The 22,557-nt window shown below is 31.9% G+C and overlaps 1 protein-coding gene across 1 annotated transcript in view; it reads left to right on the top strand.

Moving 5' to 3' along the window:
• Positions 1-22,557, top strand: part of LOC124531984 (CUGBP Elav-like family member 4) — a 703,320-nt gene that overhangs the window by 279,766 nt on the left and 400,997 nt on the right. The window lies entirely within an intron of this gene.

Genomic DNA, 22,557 nt, shown 5'->3' with positions numbered 1-22,557 from the left:
AAGATTTATATTATAGTCTAAATATTAGCTCACTGAAACAAAATTTTAATTAAACTTTATGTAACAATAGTGATCGATTCTATAGCCAGCGATTGTATTAATGTTATTTTAATCGTAATTAAAAATATATATATTATGTGAATCTTATTTATACTTTATATGTAAACTTGCATAGTCATAAACAATACTAATAGCCAAATATTAAGACGACCATAAAATAAATTTATGTGTTGTAAAATAGTAAGAATGTCGGTGCGTGAACTCGCGACCTAACTTTCGGACTACGCCGCGAAATTATATTAGCTATGGGGAATTTTATTACATTTTAATATAAGGTATCTCACAATATTCTCAGTGAAGGAAAGTGCCTCGAATTTTGATGGCTTCTGCTCCACGAAGAACATGAGAACATTTTCTTTCATAAGTTTTTTTCATAGCCATCGAAAAATTTATGGACTCCGAATAAATTGGTACGATAGATTTTTTATTACTTGTCGAACTTTTGATGTCATTACAGAATGTTATCGGGTTTGAATTTTTTTTTTTTTCAATATCTTCGGCGCTTCGCATAGGTTTTATTCAAATATTTATTTCAGAGGCGTAATAGATATCATCTTTCATATGATATTGTTTATTTAATACACTTTTTTCAGCTATATTAATAATGTTTCTGAAGATGTTATGAGCTTTTTCCTATCATATTAATTTACGTAGTTGTTTAATTTGTAGACGTATTTTAGTTTTGCTGAAGGAATACAATGTTTCGCCTACATTAAGTTGAATTAAGAATACACGGGGGAATAAAGTTTATTTTATTGTTACAAAAATTTGCATAGCTCACAAACCTCGTTTAAGAGAGCTAAAAAGTTTTGATAAAACTGTCAAGTATTCAAACAAAACTTTTTGCTTATTTTTTTTTTCATAATAAAAAAAAATGTACACCAAAGTTATTCCCTATTGATTCGCATTTGACGCACATTTTTTTTCATCGTTGTACTCACCCCAAACTGTCACGATGGAGATTTCGCGGCAAATTGAACGCTGGTCGGGAGGCGTTCGATATTTAAAATTTAATACAGCATCAGCTGCGGTCGGTATTATGAAAATTTTTATAACGTCATCGCGTTCCAAGTTTGAAATGAACCGCTTCGTTCCAGTATTTATGGACGTTTAATATCAAAGTCAAATAGTAAATATAAGTATGGCAATTTTTTTTTAATAGATACTCGTTTGATTTTTCTTAAAAGTCCTTTTTCAGAATATTTGAAATCACTGTATAAAATAACATTAAAAATCTCACAGACCTTTACTAACTAAAAAATTGTTACAATTTTACAAATTATAATATGTTTACATACTACGCTACGTTTATTTATTACGATACAGACGCTTATTTTTATTGAAGTTCACATAACCTTTTGGATATTTTAAAATGACATTACAGGCCATTTATGAAAAAAAATTACGTTCTAAAAAGTCAGTATAAATTTACAAAAAAAAACAACCGCCCAGTATCTGTATGAACACAAACTGCATTATTGAAATAATAAATAGGTCCATCTCAGTCTAGACGTAAAGAAATTTCTAGTCTTTTGTGAAATTTAATTTTTAAGTCTTCGCGACAGAATAATTCCGTGCTCACGTAAAAGAAACCCTTTAAAAATATCTATTGAATTCAGACGGCATCAAAATGAGAATGGAGGTAAACTAAGAAAATATCAAGAAGCCACTGAAAGTATGCTATTCAATACTCTGAATTATTGTAGAGGTGATTCTTGAAGTAATCATAATACAAATCAACAGAAATACTCATCTCTGTATGACCTTCTATGAGATTGCTTTATAGTTTTTAATATGTGCCTATTATTTAATATGAATTTCAGGTCAAAATACATTGTCATATTAAAAGTACAGTAAAGTAACATCCTGTAAATTACCCACTGCTGGGCTTAGGCCTCCTCTTCCATTAAGGATAGGGTTTGGAACATATTCCACCACGCTGTTCCAATGCGGGTTGATGGAATGCACATGTGGCAGAATTTTTATGAAATTAGACAGATGCAGGTTTCGTCACGACGTTTTCCTTCACCGCGGAGTACGAGTTAAATTATAAACACAAATTAAGCACATGAATATTTAGCGGTGCTCGCCTGGGTTTGAACTCGCAAACACCGATTAAGATACACGCGTTCTAACCACTGGGCTATCTCAGCTCTTGGCATATTTATCTAAACAAAATTATAGTATTGGCTATGAGTCAATTAATCTTTCCCAAATTCGGCGGTGATGCCTCATACAACCAACGTAAAAAACTTGGGAGCCGTTGTTGAGATACCTATAGAAACAATATCGATTCGTCATTTAACAAACTAGGTATATTAAGTGAAGCTATTACCGGTTCGAAATGTAAATTCTAGTGAGATGAATCGGCAAAAATCTCCTTGGTGGTAGGGCTTTGTGCAAGCCCACCTGGGTAGGTACCACTCATCAGATATTTTACCGCTAAACAACAGTACGAAGTATTGTTGTATTCCGGTTTGGAGGGTGAGTGAGCCACTGTAACTACAGGCACAATCGACATAGCATCTTAGTTCTCAAGGTTGGTGGCGCATGTGAGGAACAGTTAATATTTCTTATGGTGTCCACTTACTATCAGGTGGCCCAGATGCTCGTCCGCCAACCGGTTCCATAAAGAAGGCCCTACTACCAAGTTATTATTTCATTTCAAACACCCTATCAATAGTACTCAAAGTTAAGTTTTTTAAATAAATAAGTAGGTAAAATAGAAACAGCTTGAACGTTGCCAAACTAACTGAACGCTCAACTATTGTCGATGATTGCTTACGGTTCCCACTTTTCTCGCTCCACATTTATAATTCAAAATAAATAATACAATTTCTAACGCTGAGTCCTTGGTTTCTTGTTTGGAGTTCTTTGAAGAATTGTGAAAAGGATTTTATTTCATATCAATCAAAATGGTATATTTTTCAAATTAATTATTTTATTTAAGTATATAAAATAATACTGCAGCAAGTTATTGCCGATAACTTCGAAAAATATAATATAATTCGGTCTTTATGTCAAAAGTCGAAATTCGCTGTTGGACACCATGTTCAAGCTATTAGATACAAGATAGAGACAAGATAGCATAACTTCGTATATATCACATATAGCGACAGTAGCGGTTCCCTGTCATGAATTGAAGAGTTTCCTTGATTGACAAAATTTAAACGGAACTATTATATACACATATATACGCTACTACATTTTGAAATATACTTCGTTTCATGATATTAAACAAGAATTTTCTAAATCAATCTTTGTCTGATGGATGCTTACCGTGCTATGCTTATTCTATCAATATACCACTTCTGCTTACGAAGGTGTCAAGTGAAAGTATTTTATAGATTGTTTAAAAATTGTATCAATGATGTCGACTTATGAAATATTTCTTGGTGGTAGGTCTTTGTGCAAGCCCGTCTGGGTAGGTACTACCCACTCATCAGTTATTCTACCGCCAAATAACAGTACTCAGTATTGTTGTGTTCCGGTTTGAAGGGTGATTGAGCCAGTGTAACTGCAGGCATAAGGGACATAACATCTCAGTTTTCAATGTTAATGGCACATTGACGATGTAAGGAATAGTTAATATTTCTTACAGCGTCCTTGTCTATGGGCGATGGTGACCACTTACCATCAGGTGGCCCATTAGCTCGTGCGCCAACCTATACCATAAAAAAAGGAAAAAAATGAACAGGATAGATAAGGACTATAGAATGAAATGAATTAAAAAAAATATTGTTCTGAAATTGAAATAGATTAATGCACCGTATTATATCAAGCGTCGAATTATAATCAACAGAACGAAGCAAGAGTTCTATTCATGTCCGTTCCAAAGTTTAAAAAGGCATCAGTTTTAAACACCTAGCAACACGATGCGAACGGTAGCGAGCTGGCAACCCAGGAAAAAGGCAAAAAGCGATCGAAAAAAAGTGGGAAAAAATTTGGAAGTTGTCGGCTTTCATACGATACCTGTTTTTTTTTCGTGCACGACCCGAATCACTGCTACATTGGCGGAACTGTAATTTCACCATCTCAATTTTGTATGGATTTCGCTTGGAGACCTCGTAGAATGTGTACACATTTTTAGATAAGATGAGTTTTGAAGTAGAAAATTGAATTTGTTGTAACATTTTATGATGAATTATTTGAAATCTGATAGAATGGGCTCCCTTAAATGGGCTATAATGTTTACTCCGTTTCCTGAAGGATATTTGCAGTAGCCATTCAAATATTTGACGTTGACCTAGATCCTAGCTTTGTGGTATCCTTGCTCTGCGTTAGGAGTATGCAACGTCATCGGACACTGCACTCCAAATCATAGTTCTGGTTGAAATCATGCTACAAAATTGCTTTGATTTAATGATTTAAAATCAAAAACAAAGCATAGATACAAAAAAAGTGGTTATGGTGCTATAATACAAGAAAGTTTTTTTTAATTTTGAAATATTTCATGCATGTTTATTTGAAAGTCATTGACTTTAATTATTTCTATATAGTTCTTCCAAAGCATCTCAAGATTGATAATGAAAATAAACTCATACTATTTCTAAATGTAACGTATTATAGGAGTATATGAGTCGCAAGAAGTTCTGAGTCATAACTAACTCGCAGTGAAGTTTAGAGGTATAAGTACCAAGTCTTTCTAAAGAAGAAAATGTTCTGCAGAAGAATATTTATCAGCCAATAAAATTGATTGATTTGGATTATTATTTAAATACTCATTCTTGTGAAATAAAAAAAGAAAGAGATAGTAATATAATAAGAAACACCAGAACACTTAACTTACTGTTTGCAATACGGGTAATTTAAAAAGGTATTGAATCCAGAGCATAATGAATTCTAAAGCGAAGCTGCTCTAAATGTAGTGTTCTTTAAATGTTATCAGACTTTACAACCTAGTCGCATTATGATCGCTTAGTCAACCTCGATGCTGGAACCTACTTTTAATAGTAATATATTATGATGGTGTATCGTTTTATCCTCAGTTGAAGCTTCAGTTTTATGGTGGGAACGTGAGACCACTGGGTACTTAGATGCTCGTAAATCTTTTTCTACGACACACATATTTTATGTACGTGGTTCCGTTGGATATGTAAAGCTCTAAAGAAATTTAACGTTATCCCTTTTAAAGATTTTTAGTGCTTGATTAGAGTATTTATTTTAATCAATATTATTAGTATTAAACAAGAATATATAATAGGGTCGAAATTCACATTCTTGATAAAATTCGAAAAAGCTATAAAAATGGTGCAATGATATGTTATACTTACCCATAATTATATTAATACTACTTACCTATAATGGTCGACTTCCGTGGTTGAGTTCTATTCCCGGCCGTTGTCTTGGGTCTGGGTGTTTGTGGTACCTTCGTCAATTCTAATTCTCCAAAACACAAGTGCTTTAGCTACTTATATTGGGATCAGAGTCTAATATTAAGTCTGTATTAAGAAAAAATATTAATGAAACTTATTTTTTATTATTACAGTATCATTTTTAATTCATTAAAGTGTAAAAAATCGATATAATACGATATAGGGTTCTTTTGTTCACAAATCTCAGTATCAATACCGAGTTTAAATTGGTTGTGTTTACACTCGTCTCTCGAAAAGCGTGTCCTACGCCCCACCCCTCTGCGATTACTTCGATCCTAATTGATTATAAGAATGAGGGTATAGCTGGCGAACTTATGTCTGTATATACAGTTTACTGTCACGGCTGATAAGACATTATCATTATAAGTCTAAATCACACAACGAACAAAGCAAGACATCCGTACTTTTGACAGTAGATCAAGTGAATATCGGGGTAAATCCAGACATATAATTATGTACTAAGCCCTCTTTGATATTACACGAACAACATAAGTATAATCTTGATGAATATAACGAGATCATTCATTCAATAATCTCCTATAATCGGTATCATTTCTATAATATCAATGTGAGGAAACAGATTGTTATTGCTACATATCACTGTTCCTTCAGACGGCTGTTGATACGCCCACGTGCCACGATTCCTATCGATATCAAAAACGATTCTCAGGGGGTCTTGGCGCCACAGAATGTTCTAATGAAGCTCTTTATTTGTCGTTAGCGTCGTAAATAACATCGAATCAAAGCAAACTAACGACGCGAGTTATACATGCATTGTGACATACCGCTGCTTTCTTTGTTGTTATTTAATAAAATATATAAAATAACTAGCTTTCGAACGCAAATTAACTCACGTGTGAGGGAGAGGTATTGTGAAGATTATAGAGATAAAAAAACCTCTTTGCAAACACACTTTGTTCAAAATATAAATAAGAATAATTGAAAATGGAACCAGCAGTTCTATTTCTTTTCGTATTAAATTTTCAATAAAAAAAAAGAAATGGCGTTAAGACTGACTACCTTGGCAATCTTATTAACGTAAATGTAAATTTAAAAAAAAAAATACAGTACAACTCTTTATAAATGTCGGTTTATGGTTAATAATTATGCACGTAAAACATTTAGGTAAAATTTGTAATAATTATTATGTCTTTTAATCGGGCATATCGATTATTTTGCAAAAATATTTTTTAAAAAGTGTTATCGTAATGATTTATTATGAACAATAAAATGTTAAAAAATACCCTAAGCGTGCATCCTGACTGAGTACCGCACGCTGTTGAGACAACATACATATACAAGTAAATTGATCGTAAGTGCGTTCGCTAGTAGTCTGTATATGTTCAAACATTTCACATACAACATATAATCTAAAGAAGAAATTGAAACTGTCAAAAGATGACCGCACAGACCGCATGTTATTTCAAATTAAAATGAATTTCTTGTCAGTATTCGATTGTGACTCGAGTCGATAAAACTTGTGATATATCTTTATTTTAATAAATAATTTTAAATATTAAAACAATCATTCCAAGACAATGAACACCACACCTGTGTGTCGTACTGTAACAAGCGCAACACATTCTCGGACATAAATTCAGTACATACACACAGCGAGCTTATATTTCATCAGAATGACTTCACAACAAATTGAATGTACCTCTGAAACCCATATGTTTATACAAGTGATTTATCATTGAATAAATAACAAATAGCCGAAAACAAATTATTGGATCGCTACGGATTTATTTGAGAATAAACTTAATATATTTTTATTGATATTACATTTTTTATAAGGTTTAATACTACCCCAGTGTATTATTACAAGCAAATGTTTGTACTGAAATGTTTTATTAAAAAGAGATAGAATTTTATATTTTAATTTGTTTGTTTGTGTTTATACTGCTAATAAGGCTGTGAGTGGACTGGCTCACTGAGCTACCCTTGGAATTATTTATTTGTTGATACACCTTGGATATGTGTCACTTATAATTGGATTTACTTAGAAATCTTAATTAGACTCTAAGATAAAATAAAACAGGTAGGCGGATTGGCTGCTTTGGTACTTATCTTATATTACGCCTTAAGAAATCATTCCCCACGTCGCCAATGTCCTACCAATACAAGCAGGGTTTTTTGGAAGTTTAATGGGAAGGTTATCAGTTATTATGACACCAAACTATTTCTGTGTACTTATTCAATACTTATTAACGTTGTGTTCCAATTTTATGGCTAAATTAACCGGTGTTAAGGCACAAGTGACATCGTTAATGAAGCCAAGATTATTGGTGTGTTAGTGGTATAATAAATCTATATTAATATTGTAAATTTGAAAGTAACTCTATCTATCTCTCTGTCGCTCTTTGACGACCAAACTGCTGAACCAACGCTTTTGCCAATGTGTTGGCACATGACAATCAACACCCTAAAACGCGGGCGAAGTCGCGTGCGACTACATTTTTTATGGAATAGGTTGGCGGACGAGCATATGGACCACCTGATGGTAAGTGGTCACCATCACCCATAGACAATGGCGCTGTAAGAAATATTAATTATTCCTTACATGGTCAACGTGCCCCCAACCTTGGGAACTAAGATGTTATGTCCCTTGTGCCGGTAATTACACTGGCTCACTCACCATTCAAACCGGAACAGAACAATACTGAGTACTGTTATTTGGCGGTAGAATAACTGATGAGTGGGTGGTACCTACCCAGACGGACATGCACAAAGCCCTACTACTAAGTAACTAATAATTCCAATAACAATTTATAATCGTCTGAATTTCTTAAATGTGTTTTTTTGTACAACTAATTCGTGGTATATAGGTATTGTAGTTTCAAGCTTTGGAACAGCAACTAAAAGCCATTGCCCTACGCCTGATCTCTGCATGCGTGTCGGATTATCATCCTATAGGATGGGGGTTGGCGAATACAGGGTAGACCAGTGTTTACGCACCTTTGTGTACACCTCTGTGTATTGGTATAATCTGCTCTTCTTAACAAAATATATAGCTATTTATGGAAGGAGAAACTAAGATTTTAAATTAACATGGTTATTTTTATTATTAAAGTTATTAATTTCGGGATATTACAAATGTCTTGTCTTCACGAGTCTCGTGAACAAGACATTCGTAGACAATGTCGAAATATCGAGCTCCACCGAACAAAAATAAAAAACATGGTAAATATCCCGAAATTAATAACTTTAAGGAGAAACTAAAGCTTAGACTTGACTTTTGGAACATATATATACATACATACATATAAATCTGCGATGATCTGAATTAGGCATCGCAGATTATTACTTTCTCAATACATCTCAATATTATTAAACCCTGACTGTCTGTTACTCTTTACCAATTTAAAACCAATTTAAAGAAATTTGATATGAAGAACTATGAAGAACTTTCTCTGTCCCTAAGTCCCTATGTATGTTCAAATCATTAAATTTACGCAACGGATTTTGATGTAGTTATTTTTAAACGATTCTATAATTAGAATCGAATAGTGATTCGAGAATAATAAACTTTTTAATAAAGAAACACTCATAATTTTAGCGTTGCACCCATGCGAGGCCGGGGCCGATCGCTAGTTATCTATAAATTGTATTTTTATGAAATAAAATGGACATAGTTAGCTCACAGTAGGGCCTTCGGTTTTTGTAGGGGTCGTGTTAGTATGCTTGTATAAGTATATCATCACGTTCCCAAGTTTAGTGATCCATAGCAATTAAAAGCAGAAGGGATCATCTTAGTCTATTTCCCAAAACTGATAGCGTACTGGTGATATAATTAATGTTAAATATTTCTTATAGAGTTTTATTATAAAAAAGTATAATTCTAATTTCAAATAATATATACATTAGGATCTCTTTAGTAAAATAATGTTTACTGAATGATTACTTTATTTATATTTGCGAGGAAAACTGTTGATTTGCGAATAAAAACAAGGGATTTGTTTATTTAATTAAAAGCAAATCAAATCTAAGCATTTAATAGTAACTAGATCCTTCACTAATTGGCACTTTCTAACAAGGTACGCAGTAGATTAGATGATCAATGTTCTCTTTATCAAACATATTGGACCTTATTTCTAGAGACATAAGAGTCTCTATGCAATAAAACAGCTTAAGGATGAATGCACAGTCTACTTATTATAAACATTGTTGTGAGAGAATATACCTTATGATTAAGAAAATAAGGACTAATTATAATATCATTGCAGATTAAAATAAAAATACACTCACTGAAATTGAAACCGAAATTTACTGTTTACCTGTTTAGTACGTATTCGAATTTATTTATAACCAGTTGTACAATTTTATAATAATATTAAAAAATCTGTAGATACGCGGAGATTTTTTTATTCATTATTTATTGCATTATTAAAATAAAATTACAAATAATGATACAAGTATAAAAAAAAATAATAACACGCGTCGCTTGATTTAATAAAAAATTAAATTAAAAATTTCAGAAACCCCCGCCACAAAAAACATAAGCTACGTTTAAAAAGTAAAAAATAATAAAAGAAAATTAATCCTAAAGTACCTATATGCATAAGTATATATTAATATTAAAAAAAAAACTTCGCGTTGGGGGACCGAGCGCTATTGTACAAAATAATATTAAGTGTTATATAAAAGATGAGATAGGTAAGCATGTGACACTAATTAATTAGGTGCGGTCCCCCAACGCGAAGTTTTTTTTTTTAATATTAATACATACTTATGCATATAGGTACTTTAGGATTAATTTTCTTTTATTATTTTTTACTTTTTAAAGGTAGCTTATGTTTTTTGTGGCGGGGGTTTCTGAAATTTTTAATTTAATTTTTTATTTTATACTTTTTAAAGGTAAGCATCCCTATAATATCTCTGGTTAAGTTGTAAATACGTTGGTTCTTGTTGATTTAGAACATATAAGTTAAGATTACATTTTAAGGTCAATCTTGTTCTTTTTTATTTTAGTTACTAATTAATTTTTTTTGTTTCTTAATTATTTTTTTTATCTAATAATTTTATTTAATTATTAATTAATGTTTTTTGTGATGTACAAGTCATAACATTTCATTTGATACCAGAATTGAGCATATTTGCAGAAATTCGGTTTTTCTTCCCCACTTTAACCCCCCATAACTTTTAAACGGCTAAACCGATTTTCATCAAACATGTCTAAGAACACTCGCCCGTAAAACACCTATAATACAAAAAAACTAAATTGAAATCGGTTCATTCGTTCGGGAGCTATGATGCCACAGACAGACAGACACACAGACAGACAGACACGTCAAACTTATAACACCCCTCTTATGCTTATAGTTTCGCTATAAGTCTAAATGGATGGATATGGATATGGATATCAAATGATATCAATATATCCATAAAGCGCCATTTTGTAGAGGCAGCCATCTTGGATTTTAAATTTTTCATACCTAATAGTATTTCACTAGTCAAGCCCTTTCATTTGATACCCATATTGATCAAGTTGTAATAAAAAAATGTAAAGCACCATTTTGTAGAAGCAGCCATCTTGTATTTTAAATTTGTCATATCTAATAGTATTCTACTAGTCAAGCCCTTTCATTTGATACCCATATTGATGGAGTTTAAAAAAAATATCTAATCTGTCATTTTGTGGCGGCGGCCATCTTGGAACAATTTTCATCAAACTTACGTAAAACACTCTCGACATTTTCTACTGTCAAACAAAAAAAACTAAATCAAAATCGGTCCATCCGTTCGGCGGCTAGAGTGGTACAGACAGACACACACACACACACACACACACACACACACAGACACGTCAAACTTATAACACCCCGTCGTTTTTGCGTCGGGGGTTAAAAAGTAAATTTCAATCGTATATAATCGTTTCTTGTCAAAGACAAGAAATAAAAAATCTTTTATTTAAATTTCGAATTTGTATTTTTGCAAATATTTTTTCAGCATCAAATATTGGACGGTATGCTAGCTTGAGTCGTTGGGAATGACAAAGGCTACTTTTTAAATATAAACCTCGAGAGGGCAAAATGTGCGATGAGGGTATTTGTGCTATAACAAGACAACTTTATATAAATTTCAAACGTAGAAATAGTTCATTCCAATCATTCAATACATTCCAAAATAATATCCATGTTTAATAATTATTATTATTATTACCTTTGCCTACGATGCAATTTCCGTAATCCACTTTTGCTAACTACATAACGTGTCTAGTCTAAAGTCTTGCCTAGACAGTCTAGGCATCCAAGCAGCCTACCTAAGACGGTAATAAGACCGTTATAAATGACTCGCTCGTACATCTTGAGTCTTCACATTATTATTCATCCTCACCACGTGATTAAAGATACTAGTTTTAATAAAAATATTAGTAAAGTATGATATTTCTTAGTATACTACGCAAAGTAAAAAAAAAACGATCTTATTCGATTATTTTTAATACTAAATCTTCCAATGCAATAAAATATAGACGTAAACAATTTAAAAGTCAAATTCAAATTTGGAACATGACAAATAATTCGAATTTGATTCAACGATTTCGGGCAACGATTCCAAAATTCAAATTTACTCAGCCATAAAATACGATGAATCTAATAAAATATTTTAAATTACATTGTTTTAAAGTAAGAACACTCATGTGTAACGCTAATGGAATGACGTAGGAAGCTGAGGAATGACGCTTCAACATAATTAAGAAAATTCGGAGTGATTTATATCCATCGTGTCCTTGTTTTCTCTAATTTGTTTTGACAAAAACAAATAAACAACATAAAATGCTTCGCGTTCAAGATGTAAATTTGAAAATTTAGACTTATACGTTCGTAAAGTTTTTTAATTATTACTTATTATTTGAGATACATTTGATTCAAATATTACAGAAACCGTATTCGTCTTTTTGTCACATGATAAAACTAAGCTTGTTGGTAACCATATACTACCGCCAACGAGCAATAATTATTGTTATGTTCCTAATTTGAAAATTAAGTACACTAGTGTAGAAAACACATAACATTTAAATTGGTGATTTAGGAAATTATTAAAATTGCGACACAGATAAAAAAATTACGCTAAAAATATTTGTTTAGATTGACTAGTTTGATAGCTATCACTTCACAAGCTTTAACTTGATAGTAATTTCAATTGTACTAAATAAATTCGTCATGAAAGTCATGAGTTAATCTTTAAATATTTCATAGCATATCTTCAGTCTAAGTCTAAGTTAAAATATTAACTAACATAATAGGCTATTTGTAATTACTTTTCGCTGTAATATAAAGTCCAGTTTACTTTAGGAGGCAAAGTAACGTTATATAAGTGTATTGTAAAAAATAATATTTTATTAATTATTTATTTATTGATACATAGATCCTCCTTGTTTATCGAGTATTATTAAATCTTATCTTTTTGTCTTTACAGATCTGATATAAATAAGTCGTTTAATTATATTATAATAACTCCTGATCAAATCTAAAATAATTAGTAATGACAAAATATAGTGTTATAGATTAAAGTGATTTATAATTATTATTGTGACATAACTTTAAGAAGGAACGACTAGGTGGAGGATTGTTTTGTAACTAAACAATTTTATAATTAGTGTGTTTTAACTTTAATTAATTATGTAATTATTTTAAATGATTATTATTTTGTTTCAGGTAAGTTGAAAGTCTTCATTTGGTTTTACAAACGGGTAACATTTTACATTTGGAAATAAAAATCAGATGATTTTTTTTGCTATAAAAATAATATTTATATAAATAATGATATAAACGTGATTATACATTTCATTATTATTATTATTTAATGATTCTATTATAACAACTTTAGACTCGTAATACCGAATCGTAGTTTCATATTCAGCCCAAATTCATACTGACATAATGATCATAATAATATTAAAAATAAAATTACAGTCAACAAAACAATATTTAAAAACAAAAGACTGTTAGTACAAAATTGAAGGAGGTAATTGAAATGAGGCGGTATATAAAAAAAATATACAATCATAATTATTGTTAAATTAATTTACAATGGAAACAGACCTATCTCAACTACACATACGAATATATTATAATGAGGATGCACGTGACAAGCGGATTCAAGCACAAACCAAGATGGATGATCGTGGCTCGGCGTGCGCAATTCGGACGCTGTAAAGCCGTCTGTATACAAGGAGACGCTATTGTCAGGTGTAACGAGCTTTCGATCTCTGGATCTTAGAGATGGTAACAATTCAATTCATATAAACAGTTGATAGTGAATTTAGTTCGATATTCAAACATTGTTATTATTCAATAAAGTCTTAAGTGTAATAAAATATATACAATCAAAAATCAAAACTTGAAAATACTATATAATAATAATATATTCAACAAAAACAATAGCCTGTAAATTTCCTACTGTTAGGCTAAGGCCTCCTCTCCTTTTGAAGGGAAGGTTTGGTGGAATACATACGTGACAGAATTTCTATGAAATGAGACTCATGGAGGTTTCCTCACGATGTTTTCCTTCACCGCCGAGCACGAGATAAATTATAAACACAAATTATGTATATGAATATTCAGTGGTGCTCACCTGGGATTGAACCCACAATCATCAGTTACGATGCACGTGTTCTAACCACTGGGTCATCTCGTCTTAAGAGACGATATTTTATTAGTATAGATATAGATAGTATATTCACATTTACTGAATATAAAAGAATGAAATTTACAATATATCCAAAAATATTAACAAACAATAAATTAGGCTATAGATCCATAGTAAAACTCTTTATCCATCACTGACGCTCAATAAAGTCACTCCAGCAAAGTGCACATAAAAAGCGACCGATAGCAATAAATGGTTTTCGCTGCATCCATTAAGAAGATGAAAGTATGGACTCCAGGATTATCCACTTAATGCAACGGGAGTTACAAAATGGTCCAAGTTTTAGTTTCGGGACGGATGTACATATAATATGTATAAAGAACATTTTCGTCCTGGTGTTCGATTATTATAGTCCAAGTATGCACCAATCAAAGAACGATTTGTTAAACTAGTACAATCTACTATGTAGTATTGATAAACATGTATAATTACAGGAACGGGACAGAGTTACATTAGTTCCAAAGTAGCGCATAAGTAAATGCAACTCTACAATCTAACATTTAAGAGTTAATATACTTAAAAGGCAAATGTACTTGTATCGTTCTGCAAAATGACATGTTATTTCAAAACTTGTAACGAACTATATCTAAATATATCAAGATGAATATTTCTTTGTTGGATCCGTCATCAACCATATTAACAATAAACTTGAACATGCTTATAGTAAAGATATTATATACAGTCCGAGTAAGAAAACCTTCGTCAGTTTTCAAAGTCATTCTCTTATCAAGTCTTAAGCTCATAGTACCTTTCGAATCTAAACATCAAATAATTGCGTCGCAATATGTCATTCTCAATCGGTAAAGCAGATTATCGCTCATACTGAGCACTCGAAAATAGATTCTAATAACTAATATTATATGAATCAATACTTAGCAACAAAAAATTTTTTTTTTAGAAATAGTAATACAAACTAACTTTGTAGTACTGCAGAATTTTATGAATTTAATTTTGAGCTGAAAATTTGTATCAAAATGTATACATAGCAATATTTTTATAAACATAAACTTGATTAATCCGAAACTTGGACCAATCAGTAAAGTTTTGTCGTATGTTCTCGTGAGCTGTAAAAGTGACTTGGTAATTTATCGGGTATGAACTTGGCCGATGCCTTCACAATATCACCTGAGAGTGCATTAGGGTTCTGGTAATGACACTTGGCTGGTACAAGTTGGTGCAACCTCACGACTTTACTTTTTAGTTTGAGTCTTTCTTTTCAGCTACATTCTTTAAGACGAAAATATATTTTTACGCGTTAAAGTTTTTGTAAAAGCAGGTATTATGCGTCGATTTAAAAAGATAGATCTATACTTTCAATAATTGTAATTTTAATTTATCAGTTATTAGATTATTGTGTATATTACTAGCGGCCCCAGCTTTACACGGGTGTAAAGATTGTATAAAATTCCGAAGACATTTTTAACTTTGCCGTTTCGTGAATTCAAATCGTTTATAAAAAATACATTGGTAAAAAAGGCATATTATTCGATACAAGATTTTGTACATGATAAAAAATCGTGGAAATTAAGACCTGTTGACTTCCAGGCAGGATATATTATAATTTAGATAATTGTATTAACTAACATGACTCTATTTTTTTAAATGTTGAAAAAGAGTAACTACTGGGTTTCTTTTTTGGATTTTTTACCTACTTTAATTCTACGATAAATATAATAATTATATTTTTTTCAAACATATTTCAGGACATTTTCTATTCAAGACAATTCTTAAATATAAAAGTGATAATTGTCAGTTTTTACAGACTCAAATCAAACTCGCCTCTCATAACTCATGTTCAAAACGTCAATTGTGAGGGGTATCCCACAAAGCGTTCAGTCTTTGTGCAGTTGTTGTCGATAACCAATAACGCTATGAGGTAGAATGTTGTAAACCGTATACGCCCAACCTCTTTGGCCAACGTCTTAGCCAAGTTTAAGTTTTAACGTCTTTGAGCAAAGCGACCTCAACACAAGTTGTGCGATAAAGTCTTTCATTAGCTTAACTCATTTAACTGCTCGATGTACAGTTTTCATGGTCTAGCTCTGAATCTCTTCATCGTAATACGGAAAAGTTTTGATTGTGTCTATGATCAACGGCTTTGAACGATATTATGGTATAGATAAAGTTACATCTATGATTTTAGGAACAGCTTTAAACATTATATCGTTACGAAATTGGCTTTACAGCATAGAGAAGATTGAGTACTTCTATGTATATCTAGTAAAAAGTAAATTTAGAGCCAGTAACTGTAAATTTTCCATTGTTGGGATACTGCCTCCCCTTTTTTTGAAGAGATAGTATTAACCTTGTTGGTAGATTACTTGGTGGTAGGGGTTTGTGGAATCAAGTCCACCCATCTGATATTTTACTGCTAAAGGCAAAAGCACAAGAGTCATAACATCTTAGATCCCAATGTAATCGCATTAGCGATGTAAGGAATAGCTAAGAATTATAACAGCGCCATTGTCTATGGGCAGTGGTGGCCTCTTACCATCAGATGACCCATTTGCTCGTTATCAAACCTATACCATAACTAAAATAATTTTATTTATTACCGTACTTAGTGTACGGTAATAAATAAAAGCAAAGTAAACTATTAAAAAGTCAGTGCAATCATTAGTTAAGATATACCTATATGAATCCATAATATCAATTAAAATTTAAATTAAAATCAAGAGATATAAATAAAAATAAAGGTTTGGATAATAAACAAGTTATAAAGGTTTGAATAATAAATAACAATATCAATAAAAGAATAACATTAATTGTAAAAGCGTTCTAGATACTACATCAATTCCATTTAAAACAGTTGACATATTTTACACAATCCTGGATCTGAAACCACTCAAATCAACTGCACAAACAATTAGAGGAATGGGTAAAAAAATATCTTTACCGGGATTACTTTCAATTAAACAAATTACCGCTCCTGCTATTGAAGTTTTAAATCGTATCCTGAAAAACGATTAAAAAACATATTTTTCATCGCGATGAAATTTTAATCTTTATAACGAAGGTATTAATTCGGAGCTATTGGAATCAAAATACGACATAATTCGATGTTGACTTTTATTTTATATCATTCTTATTCCAATATTCTGTCACCATTAGTTAATATTATGTAGTACGGCAATCTATACATATAATAAAATTGGAGTGTCTGTTTCTAATAGTAAAATAGCCCTTTTTACTCAACGGATATGTATTTATACACGGTACATATTTCAAAATTACATTTTTACAAATATTTTTCAGTCTGTCTCTCTGTTTTGTGTAATCTCTGGAACGGCTGGACCGATTTTGACGAAACTTTCATTGGAAAATAACAGATATAATAGGGATTGACTTAGGCTACAATAATTTTTTTTTCGTTAAGTTCAAAGGCGTAAAAGCAAGCACAGCTAGTATTTAATAATACTTTTATGTAATTCTGTGGTTCTAGATTTGGCACAAGTAGGTACCTTTATCAAGGTATAACAATTAGGGTAAGATTCTATTCAAATGACTTTGAAAGCAAGTAAAACCACTGGTCTTACAGATGGTATATCTCAGTTTAGGGAGAGGGACTACTGAAGAGGAATAAAACAGATCAGCGTATGCACATTTACTTGTATATTATATTATCTTGAAAATAGTTCACATATTTCAGTTAAGAATGAATATAGTGATCGAAATTAGATCAGGAGGACATTATTTAAAACAATATTATTATTGCACTTTTGTGTACAATCTCTTAAATATTCAACGTCAAAACAATATATATAATAGGGACGGCTAAAAGTATTTATGCAAAAAAAATCTCCGGTACAAAGTGGGTGGGTACAGGCAGCTAGCATAACTATAATATAAGATACTTAAGATAACTAAATAACAATAAATAAACGTCAAATCATACAAAAGTAATAACTACATCAAGTTCGCGTCGGATTCAATGGGCGAGCGGGCTTCATATTATGTAATTTGTATTGACGCACCTTCACATTTGTTTTCTATTACATTACATACAAAACTTGCTTTAAATTTAAATACACATCTGAAAGGCCAAGTGTACTTTAAGATGTGATGCTGATCATTACGCTGTGTGACCCTACGTATGCTTAGATCTTTAAAATTACGCAACGGATTTTTAATCGTTTTTTTTTTAATATCGTTAATAAACAAGAAAGATATTTAGTATCAGCATTGTACACGTGCGAAGCTGGATATACAAAAATAAAATGAATATAATTGACGATAAAGAAAAAATTAAAATCACCCAATCCATAATTTGAACCGCACACCTCGTGTTCCAAGCGCTATAAGGCAGCAACTAGATTGTACTAACTTGTACAGATTGATGCAAACATGAATTGGTTTAAAATAGTGATTATGATATGACATGTAAATATTCAATTTTCTCTATAAGGAAATGCAATTGAAGTGGCGGCTTATCCCATAATATGACGCTAAGCGTTTTGGTGTGAGTACCTTAGACACAAAGTTCAGTATAACCGTCTCTCGCAGGCTTTAAGGCTTAAGGCTCTCACGTGTTTGCATTATCGAAATTTAAACAAATAAAGTTATAAAAATTTAATCAATAATTATCATGCTTTACCAAAGTTTAGCTATTATTCAAAATGTATTTTAACAATATAAAAGGTCATAAAACAAAACGCTATCATAAAAATATGACTCTCAAATCGGTTATACACCCATCGAATCGTCTACACGAGTACGCATTCATAAAATTCGAAGCCGACACCCAAACACAATTATCAAACATAGCGTCAATCACAGCAAAACTTTCTTCCTATGGATGTAGTAATCACAAACATTGAAGGAGGCGTTACCATAGCAACTGATACTCCATCGCGCAGTCGCGCCCACCCTAAGCTCCGCCCATTTTGCAGCCTGTTGCTGCCGCACTCGCCGGACGCCAGTCATCTTCGTAACCTCATGGGCCCACAATCAAAACATTCATTCCGGTAAACGTCAAATGATCAATGACAAAACTGGTCGCAGGCTATGTCACTGCGGTTCTGATGTGTTAGTTTGTTTCATGAACTTGCCAAGTCGGATCGTTTAGTATTATCGTTCTTCTTCATAGCAGTTGTCGTGGGAAGAATCTCGATAGTGCAAGTTAATGAAGGCCTACGAAATCAGGTATATTATGATTACGTTGTTCATTGCATTCATGAGTCATATGATTATCTCATCGACAATCCATCATTCACATAATATATGTTAAAATAATTTTACGTTAATTCACGAACACATAATCACTTTTCTATCATAATATTTAGATTTTATCATCGTATTTAAAAGTACGATTCGTTTTATGTCTATGTCGACATACTGACCTACTGACCTAGTTTCGTTATATATATCTATATAGGTTACTTGTTACAATGCAATTTTGCTATTGCAATGAATTAAATAGGAAACTCTTTTGCAAATTAAATAGAATAGTCATTAATCTGACGATAGATGGCGTTGTTATAACGCTACAAGATAAGTTTCTAAAACAGTAAAGGATATGTAGGTGCTAACAGTCTGACGGAATCGTTGACAAATTAGGCACTTAGAATCTTTTTAAATTGATCATGAAAATTAAAATATATTATAGTCAAAATATATTTTAATTTCCGAGATAAATGTATTCATATGTAGATTGACAATAGTTTTTAATATAAATCAAATTCCAACTAAGCTTTTTTATTCGATATAAAAACCTACTGTATAACACACACATATACATTTTTATATATCGTCCATTTCTCCGTTGCTCTAACATTCTTAAGAAAATAGCTATCCGATAGAATTTTCTGTCGCATTGTACTTAAGAAACTGACGTTATTACTTCTACGTATATCGAGACACATTCTCTGAGCTAGGTAAGCATCGCTTCTTAAGTCTTTTGACTCAATGGGGAAGCGTCGATTATTCTCAAAGAAACTTCACTCACACATACACATATTTATAAAACCATATCGTAATTCGAAATCAAATGAATTATATAAATTGAATTAAAAAAAATAAAAATTATTACATAGTATTAAACAATGTCGCTTTCTCTGTCCCTATATCCGTATGTAAGCTTATATCTTAAAAACGACGCAACGGATTTTGATGAGGTTTCTTTTAATAAATAGTGTGATTTAAGAAGAATGTTTTAATTAGTATGTAATAGTTGAACAATATAATAAAGAAACACTGATAATTTTTGAAGTTAATATGATGTTGTAAATAAACAAATTCTGTAGTACATTTAGTATGAGTTTCGTACCTGAAGCCGGGTTGGGTCGCTAGTAGAATATATTTTGGAACAGTAAGTATATTTGCTTCGAAGCAAATAATCAAAGCAATTGAATGTAACATTGTATGAGAATCCAATACTAGAATTCGAATAAAGAAAACCATTACAAACAATATATAACAAGTTCCCAAGGGTTTCATTCAAACGGTCCTGACAATTAATTAAAATTTGAATGGAAGTGTTCAATGAAACAATAGCTTTAGTATTTACTCAATACAAGATACGAGAAAGGAACTCTTAGATCTGTAGACAACGTTTCACTTTGTTCGAAATAAAAATTATTGTAGAACAAAATGAAGTAAATCATATATAACTCTTATGAACCAAATGGGCATCCTGTATAAATAAAAAATATTTCGTAAAGTATAACCTACCTGTGTAGTATATACCACAGCTAAGCTAAAACCTGATTTCTTTTTGAGAAGTGTAGATCTTAGCTTAGCTTACAATGCACTGCCCAAATGTGGTATGATAGACAAATGTGGCAGATTTTCATCCGCCTCTCACACCTTTGGCTTCCTCGGATTTGTATTTAACAAATCATTAATTAATTATCAAATTAACGTATCACTGGATGTGACATAAGTCATTTCGACAATTGGCTATCACTGGATCTGTAACAGTCTAAATCATTACCGCAAGTCTGACTCACTTTTCAAACTGGAACACACTAACCCAAATATTGATTTTTACGGCTTAAGTGATTGATGAATGCCACCTGGCTAGATTTATCTTGTATATCTAACTGTTTTTTACTAGTATAATCCAGTATGATGATATTTTACAAATTATTTATATTTACTGCATAAAATTGTCAGCTCGGTCAAAAGAAACTCGAGATTCTAAACGCGCTTGTACGAGTTATGAACGTGTAAAAAGTTGTATGCGGTAGAGAGCCAGATGGTTTGATGTCATGTGTATATTTTATATAACGTTGTAATAAATATTTAAAAACACCGAAACTGAAAATCACGTGTGCAATAATGTGCAAATGTTATACAATGCACTAAATGTTTATGTACAGTCCGAGTAAGGAAACCTTCGTCAGTTTACAAATTCATTCCTTCCATAAGTCTTAAGCTCTTATCACCTTTTGAATATAAACATCAAATAATTGCGACACAATATGTCATTCTCGATCGGTAAAGCAGACTATCGCAAATACCGAGCACACGAAAATAGATCTTAAGGTGATGAACGTTTTCTTTCTCTGTACTAGACACATATGTCAGAAAAGTACAGTCAAGAAGACAGCGTATTTTTGATTGAAATTCTAGCTAATATATCCACCAACTGTACCTGATGTTATCTGCTGTCTCTTTCGCACACGCGCGAAGCCGTCGGCGGAAACGGGTTTCACATAAAGTATAGAATTTCGCCATACTTACGTTCAGCACAATTATTATTGGGCAAAAGTATAACATTTAATCCGGCAACTTTAATTTGAATACGATTCGCATAAAGCGCGTCCAGAACACGGAATGGCAAAAGTTAGCTTGTTTATTTCAACTCCCGAAGTGTGGAACGCAAATGGAGGTGTGAAATACATTCGTAACTGCGCTTTTACAATGGGCCTTATACGTTTTTAATTTGATTTATACTCACTCGTACCCTTAAAATGTTTTAAATTAAAATACCGTGACACAAAATTTATAAATTGTGAGTTGCAGGAATAGTAATTAAAAATATTTGATGTTTTTTGTTTGAAATACTGTTCGAAGTTTAAAATATTTAATTTGATAATAAAATGACATAAGTAGAGACGATGAGACGACTGAAATTGAACCTTATTACGTTCGTAAGTATATTGCATCTCGCAAAATTTTACACGTGTAAGTTCTGACAAAATCATAACAAAGCAGTTTCTTTCTAATTTCTCGCCCTTTGAATAATATCAGTGTCAAATCCATTTCGGTAAGTGGATTCAAAAAACATAATTACTCCATTTATAAAAATCGTGTAAATAAAAATAACAAGGAAAAGTTCCGACGAATAAAGACAATGTATGTACATGCAATCACTGTAATGAGGGGAGTTGTCGGTGTATTCATATGACGATCCCCATTGACCGGTGCCCAAAACTTCCCCGTTTTAGAGGATCCGAGATAGCTTCGGGGTATACAGTTAATCTCTGCCAAAGGCTGCGCTTATGACGTCGCGTGGATTAAGAAAAGT

Source organism: Vanessa cardui, chromosome 8, assembly GCF_905220365.1.
Source record: "Vanessa cardui chromosome 8, ilVanCard2.1, whole genome shotgun sequence".
Lineage (NCBI taxonomy): Eukaryota > Metazoa > Arthropoda > Insecta > Lepidoptera > Nymphalidae > Vanessa > Vanessa cardui.
Note: the sequence above shows the minus strand (reverse complement) of the source record. Positions and strands in the feature narration are given on the sequence as shown.